Below are 8,007 nucleotides of genomic sequence, written 5' to 3'. Positions count from 1 at the left end.
CCCTCTCCGTCCAAGGCCATCCACGTTTCCCACCACTGCCATGCGAGCAGTGAGCACCTCGTACGTTAATTTGTATTGTCACCGTGCCGTGGTTCTGTGGTAAAGAGCACATGCATTTTTAATCCACAATGAATAATATATAAATATGTGTACGGAGCGGAGGGTCAGGAGCGAGGAGAAAGCAGGTCGTACATTGTTCATAACTAAAGTGGGGGCCGTGGCATTTTTCTTACTTGCTGCGGCGGACGGGTCTGCCCCCTCCGTGCTCCTCGGGGGGCGGGGAGACGGCCCGCCCCGGGGGGCCGCCCGGCCCTCACAGCCCACACGCAGCCGCGGCCGCGGGGCCCCCCGCTGTCCCCCACTGCCGCCCTCTGCTCAGGTGCAAGCAGCGGGGACGACGGGGGCAGAGGGAGCTGACCCAGCTCTGTCCAGTGCTGGTCGTCTGGACACAGGCGCTCACCCCTCCGCGCCCCCCGCTGCCCCCCACGCCGCTCACGGGAAGAGCCGCCGCCAAGGGGCAGAATGGCTCGGGTCCAGGGCTGGCAGGAGGAAGAAGCGGACGCCTTGGGGTGCTGTGTGTGTGTCTGCTATACACACACGTCACAGGCCGCACCCCTGTGGCCCCCAGATGCCCTTCAGAGCCCAGCGTTGAGCGTGTGGCTAGCATGGAGCCACAGGGCTTGCGGGCGGATGCCGCGGCCCTCACTGCACGACCGCTGAGCCCGCCTCGGGGAGCACACGTTGGCGCCTGCTGCGCGTGTCGGCGTGAGCAGGTGGCCATTGGAATGGCTGTTCCAGGGCCACGTGGGTGCCCGCCTCCCACGGTGCCCACCCGGCACGCGCTGAGTGACTGGCCGCATGCCCGAGGCTACGGCAGGGGTCGTCACCTCTGTGGGAGGAGGGGGCCAGGTGTCCGCGAGGGGTGGACGTCCAGCTGCTTGGAGCAGCTTCCGGCCGAGAGGCGCCTCGGAGGGGCCCGGACAGTCCCGGGAGAGAAACGACCTCCCCAGGGAGAGACGCCGGGCGGTGTCCCCAGAGGCAGGGCCTGCACCCGGAGACAGGCACGGGGTCAGAGCAGGGGCGGCCCAGACGGGGAGACAGAACCCCCGCATCGTGATCTGTGGTCAGCAAAAGGAAAGGCTCCATAAGGGGGGACATATGTCCACGGCGGGCAGTGGGGTCCTCGGCCCAGGCAGACACGGTGACACGGGCAAACCCCTATGTCCTCACACTGCCATCTCTCAGACCAGGGGCCTTTTGCCGTCCACCGAAATAGACGGGAAGAGACAGCGTGCGGGCCAGCGAGGGGGCCACCGCGGCCGCCACGCCCAGCCCAGCCCTGCCCTGTCCCTCCTCCAGGGCGGGGACAGGCGCCCGAGCAAACAGCGGGGCATGGCCGTGTCCCGGCTGGCAGAGCCGCAGCCCCGGTGCCCGCGGTGCCCACAGCTGACCCATCCGACGCAGACCCCCCTTCCGGAGCACGGGGGCACGACGGGGCCTCCAGCTGCCGGGTGGCCGGTGCTGTTTTCCAGGTGGGACTGGGTGACGTGGTGGGGAGGAGCCCTGAGGGCCACTCACCCACGCAGGGTCCCAGGCCTGGCAGAGGCGCCCTGGTGTCCCCCAGCCAAAGCCCCGAGGGCTCCCCGAAACGCAGCGTGTGAGAAAGGAAGAGAACGGCCCCACCTGAAGGACCGACCGGCTACCTGAGAACCTGGGCTCCGGGCGCCGTGCGGGGCCGGCCTCCGCCAGGCCCCCTGCGGCCCCCGAGTGTCTGCAGACTAGGAGGCCCCCGCCCAGGACCCCGTCATCCTCTCCAGGCTCGGCGGGCCAGTTGGGGCACCGAGCTGGGGACTGTGCAGAAACGGGCCCTGGCACACACAGAAGAAGTGTGTAATTTCCCTAATTCCAAATAGGCAAAAATGGCTCCAATCAGGTAGATAATTTATGTTTTCAGTTTTCAAAAAAATATTCATCCATCTAATCAAAGATGCTAAAACACTTTGGAATATCCTTAGTATAAATAATTTTAGGTTTTAAATTTCCTGTGATTTGGGTTTTAATTTAAAGCACTACCAAAATCATTTTACTATTTTGAAAGTAGGTTTTGATCCGTGCGGTAATGGATTGGAGCCATGCGTTGGGACTCATGCTCAGCTGGTACAGGACACAGACAGCGGCTTGTGCAGGCGCACACACACGTCCTCGCCCTGTCAGCTGGGGTCCCGGGGCCCGTGACACCCCGAGGCCACAAGCACACGCGGCTCGCAGACCTGACTCCTGATGTTATTCCCCAAAAGGACCCAGGGCTCCTGGGAGAAACGGCTGGTTCCAGGGCTGTAGCGGGACACGCAGGTGGTCTTGGGGCTCCTCACGCCAGAAAGTGGGGCGTCGCTCCCAGAAACCAGACTCGGCAGGGTCGGCGGGGGTCAGAGGGGTCAGTGGGGTGCAGCAAAGCACAGAGCCCGGGAGTGTCCCCAGGGGCCATGGTGTAACAGCCCCAGCAGCATGGTAAAGGGCAAAACGTTAGGTGAGAACCCAAAGCGTAAATAAACGCCTGTCATAGTGACAGACTCGAGCGTTGAACCACTCGGTACACGGAGAAGGCAGACAAGGGTCCCCTGCCTCCCCGGCTCTCTGTGGGGCGCCTCCCTGGAGGGGGCGGACCGTAACCCCCGCCGCCGTCTGTGGGCCGCTCGGCGACACCGTCACACAGCTCCGGTGGGAAGGCAGGAAGGACACCTGGCACACGCCGCCTCGGCCAGCCCCGGCCAGGTGGCAGCACGCGCCCCATCTGAGGCGATGAGAGGCTGCTTTTCCTCTGAAAACCGAGGAAATCTGGGTAAAACATGGGCTTTACTTAATAATAATGTATTGATATTGGGTCATTAATTGTGACAAATTACCCTGCTAACGTAAGATGTTAATAGCAGTGGAAACGGGCAGGAGATGCGTGGGGATTCTGCCCTACCCACGTGGCTTTTTCACTAAGCCTGAGTCTGCATATACTAAAAGGAAATTTTTATTTCAAAGGTCCGTTAAAAAATTAAATTTGGTTGATTTTCAGTGAGAGTGACAGGTCGGGGAGTGGCCGCAGGTGAGGCGTACGCTCCTCCTGGAGGCCCGCGGGAAACCCTGCTGGGCCGCACGGGCAGGGCAGGCGCTGGCAGGCGCGACGCGTGACCCCAGCCCACCGGGCACCGCCCCGCGCTGCTCGGACACAGGCTGGAGGCGTGCAGCTTCCCCCGGCCCCCGACGGCCTGGGTACGCCCGACGGTTTAACTCTCCAAGTCCCGGTTCTCCCTTCCATAAAACGAGCCAGAGTCCCAGCCCCCTGAACGGGGCCAGCGAGGCCCGCGGAACGCTCGGCAGGACGCGTGGCCCCGAGCGCCAAGCAGGTGGGCAGGGGGGCCGCGGGAACCGAGCACGAGACCCCGGTGTGCGTCCCGACTCCTCCGACCGTGCTGGGGTCGGGTGCTGGGGTCCCCACCTGCCAGTTGAGGACGCTGGGCCCTGAGAGGCTGGGCGTCTGTCCAGAGAAAGGCAGCACCCCGCTTCCCACAGCCCCCTTCGCGCCTGTAGCCAGGGCTCAACCCACTGTGCCCCAAGTCGGGGTCTGGGAGGGGTCGGGGTCAGGGAGGGGGTCAGGGAGGGGGTCAGGGTCAGAGAGGGGTCAGGGTCAGGGAGGGGGTCAGGGTCAGGAAGCATGGACAGCTAAGAAGCTGGGGCCCAACTCCGGAGGCGTCTGCAGAGTGGGGCGTCCGGTGGGGCCGTGCATCCCCCAGTGCACCCCCCACCTCGCCTCCCCTGCAGCCCAGGACCCCCAAGCACCAGCCTCAGGAGGGTCCTGTCTGTGTCCCCTAAGCCTCACGAGGCCTTCCGTGCACTGGCCCGGACCAGCCATGCAGACCTTGCCTTAAATCGTGTGTGTGCCACGCAGAGCCACCGGCCTGCTGGGGAGCGGGGCGGGCAGCAGCCACAGGCCACCACCGATCCGGGACATTGAAGCACGCTGAGACTTTACGGAAGCATGGATGTCATCAGCCTTCGACGGGTTGACGCCCTTACTCCCCTTGCTGGGAGACAGACGCGTGACGTGACAGCACCCTGACAGTGCCCGTGTGTGTCCCCGGGAAACGGGGAGCAGAGGGGCTGGTGCTCAGCGGGGCTGCGCTGGCCCCCCAGCCCTCTCTTCCCACCCAGCGCCCAGCGAGGGGCGCCCCGCACAGCACACCTCCGGGGCGGGTCTACGCACAACCCACAGCCCACCACCCTGGGGGCCGAGGCCTGGGGAAACCCAGAGCGCGGGCTGGGCCGTCTCGCTGCGATAAAGCCACGGCTGTCCTTTGAGTTTTTAATGCAACATCAAGCGAAATGATTAAGGGGGTCCCCAGGGATGGCGGAACGGGGGTCGTCGGCCCTAAAATGAGCCAGCACAGCTCCTCCTTCTCACGCCTCCGCCTCCGTGTCCCCCACCCCCATACGGGCTGCACACCGCCCCAGTTCCCGCGGCAACCCGCCGGGCGGTGGAGACGTCCACTCAGCAGTCGCCAGGATCGCCAGCCCGGCCCCTTGGGGATCCACCTCTGGGCGCCATTGGGCCCACAGGGCCCACAGTCACCGCAGACCAGCAGCGAGGACTCTCGTGGCAGGACAGAGACGCCAGAGGCACGCGAAGGCGGCCGGCCTGCCACGCACACCACGCCGGCCCCGGAGCCCCCCCTCCCCAGCGCTGCCCGGCTCTCGGCCGGCCGTGGCTCCCACCCCCTCACGTGTCTCGTCCCGTCCATCTATGCAGCAGGAGCCCCTCTCACCCGCCACTCGCGGCCGGCTGCCCCACCCCAGGAATCTGCCCCCCAGGCAGAACCGCCGCCCCCTCCCCGGCATTCATCACCGACAACACACAACAAGCCACTGCATCAAGTCTGCTGGCACTGCTCGCTGACGGGGTCCGGTGACACGGGCTGTCCCTCCCCGTGGAGGTGGAAGCACCTGCTCTCTCTCTGCACACAGGAGGCGGGACGAGGGGGGTGGGGTCCCCAGGAGCTCCACCTGCTTGCCTTCGCTGGGGCCTGGGGACACCTGGGGCGGGCGGCCCCGGCCTCCAGGCCAGCTTCTGATCTCGTGAGGACAGAGGCCCACCCCGCATCCTCCTTCACTTGGCGTCCTTCCTTGGCCAGCCACACCACGGAGCCGGCAGCCCTCCGGAACCCTCCCCTGCACCTGCCCAGACCTGGGCTCTGCCCGCCCACCTGCTCTTCTCATCGGGAAAATCCGAGTGCCCGGGGCTGCTGGACACCCCTGGGCGGCGCCAGCCCCAGCTGCTGCGCTGCCCTGCGTGCTCCGAGTCCGGGAGGCCGGCCGTGTCCAGGTGCGCCCTGGGTCACTGAGGGGCTCTGCAGTTTCTTCCTCTGCCTGCAAGGTGCTCAGGGTCCCTCTGGGCTCCAGGGACCAGGCTTCTCCTCCCTCCCCTCCACCCCAGCACTGCCCAGGACACAGGATGTCACCTCCCCAGAGGTCGTGAGCAGGCGCATGCTTATTTTTTATCCCCAAGCCCCAAGGTGATTTAAAAAAATGTTAAGGTATTGCCAATGTTTCAAAACAGAGATGTCACATAAAAACAGTTTATCTTGAAAAGTCAGAAGGCCTGGCGAGCCCTTCCGGGGACCGGCCACTCAGGAGCTGGGTCCTCAGGAGCTGGGTCCTTCGGGCCACTTCACCCCGGCACCAGCGGCCCCCCAGTCTTGGCCTCCCTCGTAGGGGGTGTCTCACCGCCAGCCTCACCTCCGTTGGGGGGCGGGCGCAGGGCAGGCCCCCCCTGCCGTGGAGTGGACAAGCTGTGGGCTCCGCCTGTCCACCCGCTGGCTTCCTGTCTCCCATGGTGCCACGCGAAGCGAAGGCATTGGCCCTTCACGGTGGCTTCCGGTTTCCTGCGTAACTGAACTACGGGAGGGCCCGACGGCGTCACTTGGCGGGTGCCAGGGGTGTGCGTGCACAGCGCCCCAGGAGAAGAGACATCGGGCACAGACCCAGCAAAGCCACCAACGCAGAGCGCTGCACGATGTCACTAGACACCCAGGCCACTGAGGTCGGCGTTCAGCGTCATCTGCGGCCAGTCACCACCCACAGTCACCTTCCATAAAAACGCTGGCTCTTTTCTTGGGGCGGCGGGGGGGCTCCTGTGATTTAGGGGGGTGGCTCTCACGGGTGGCAGAACATGTGACCGAAAGCAGCGCGGCGGGAACGAGGCGCACCCCGCCCCATTTCCCAGCTGCCGCATGGTATTAACGCGACGCCGGCCGGCGTGAGCGACAGGCACACGTGTCTCTTCTGGAGCAGGAAGGACACCCACGGCCACGCCCGTCCGCGCGGACCTGCGCGACCGACAGATTTTTACGTGGCGACGTTTTATCGCACCGCATTGGGCGAACGGGTGCCGCGAACGACAAATCGGAAAGTACCGGGCGAGATGGAGGCGGCGACTTTGCCAACTGCCGCCAACGCTGCCCGTGCGGGAAATAAATAGTCAACACCGCGGGGAAGGGGCGGCTGCTCTGCACGTCACGAAGGAAGTGCTGAGCCGTTCTTCCCCTCCCCCATGACAGGCTCCCTCTGAAACCGAAGGCCTCGGGCTTTGCCGTCTCCACTGGCGAGATCCCCGGCTGCCGGCCCGTCCCATCCCCGTTCCTCCGCCCGCGGGCAAACCGAAGCGGCGGGCAGGGCTTCGCGCCGGGGAGACCCGCACGGGGCTCGGTCGCGTAAGGCGTCCTACACGCATCTCGGTGCCGCGTCCCCTGCGCAGGGGCAGGGCGCCTGGCGGTGAGAGCCGGCCCCTCGGAGGGTCACCCCGTCCCCCTCATCCCCACCGGAGGCAGCTCCCAAGGGGGCAGGACATGTGGGCATCTGGGGTGACGGGGTCAGAAGCACCAGGGGGCCCTCGGGGACCCGGGCCGGGCACCCATGTGCAGGCCGGCGCTGGCACACCCGGGCCCCACACGCCGACCTGACACGCTCCGAGCTGCCAAACGGACGTGACCGGTTTAACTGCCAGCATCACAGTTTTCAGCTCCTTGGGTTAAAAGCAGAGGGGTTGAAAAACGGAGCCCGTGTGTAATTCGCTGAGGGTCCTTAGGCCCTTCCTGCAAATGCCCTGTGGCCCCCGGGGCCAGGGGAGCCCGGCAGGGGCGGGTGGGGAGCCTGGCCTGCCCCCCGCCTTCTCAGCCTCTCCCCTTTATCATGCCGGAGCCCGCAGGAGGAGCAGGAGTCCTGGGCTCTGTCCCCACCAGCAGTTCCGACAGCTGCGGAGCTGCCTCGGCCCGGGTCACAAGAAGAGCCGGGTCGGATTTCGCCCGTGGCAGACGGGCGCGCGCTCCCGGCCCTTCAGGCCAAAACAGTGAAGGCAAAGAGGAAAATTCGAGATCCCCCCTTAAACTTCCCACAGCCACCTCAGCCACATGACGCGCTTTCCACCATCTCCCTGGTGTGTTCACTGCTACTTTGGCAGGAATTCAGAGTCGCTGTTATATAAATTCCATCTGATGCCAGCACCGCCATCTGCGACCAGCCCGGCTTCACCTACGTCTGCCGCAAAGCCAGTCTCCCGGAGACAAGGGAGAGGGGGAAAATTCGATTAATTTGCAGAACGCTCGTGATTTGCTCATATATTATTATAACTGCTCGTCAGCACACGACACGTCCCCGGCCCTGGGTGTGGGCACCGCTCGGTCTCAGCAGTTTCCAGCACCGGCACCTGACAGACTGCAGGCCCTAATGACTCTCAGATGCTTACAAACAGTGGCTCTATCTTCAGAATAAAGAAGAAAAATCCGTAGGAAGAGAGGAGGACAGAGTTTGTCTACCCTGCTTCCTTCCTGCGTAACAGCGTGGTTTAACTCGCAGGGCCGGCCGGAGCTCCGGGGCGGGGCATGGGGGACCCCCCCACCCCACCAGACAAAGCCCCTGCTCTGGGGAAGGCGAGGCTGGGCCCGGGGCCACGGGGGTGACACCCGG

This window comes from Pteropus alecto, unplaced genomic scaffold, assembly GCF_000325575.1.
Source record: "Pteropus alecto unplaced genomic scaffold, ASM32557v1 scaffold89, whole genome shotgun sequence".
Classification (NCBI taxonomy): Eukaryota; Metazoa; Chordata; class Mammalia; order Chiroptera; family Pteropodidae; genus Pteropus; species Pteropus alecto.
Note: the sequence above shows the minus strand (reverse complement) of the source record.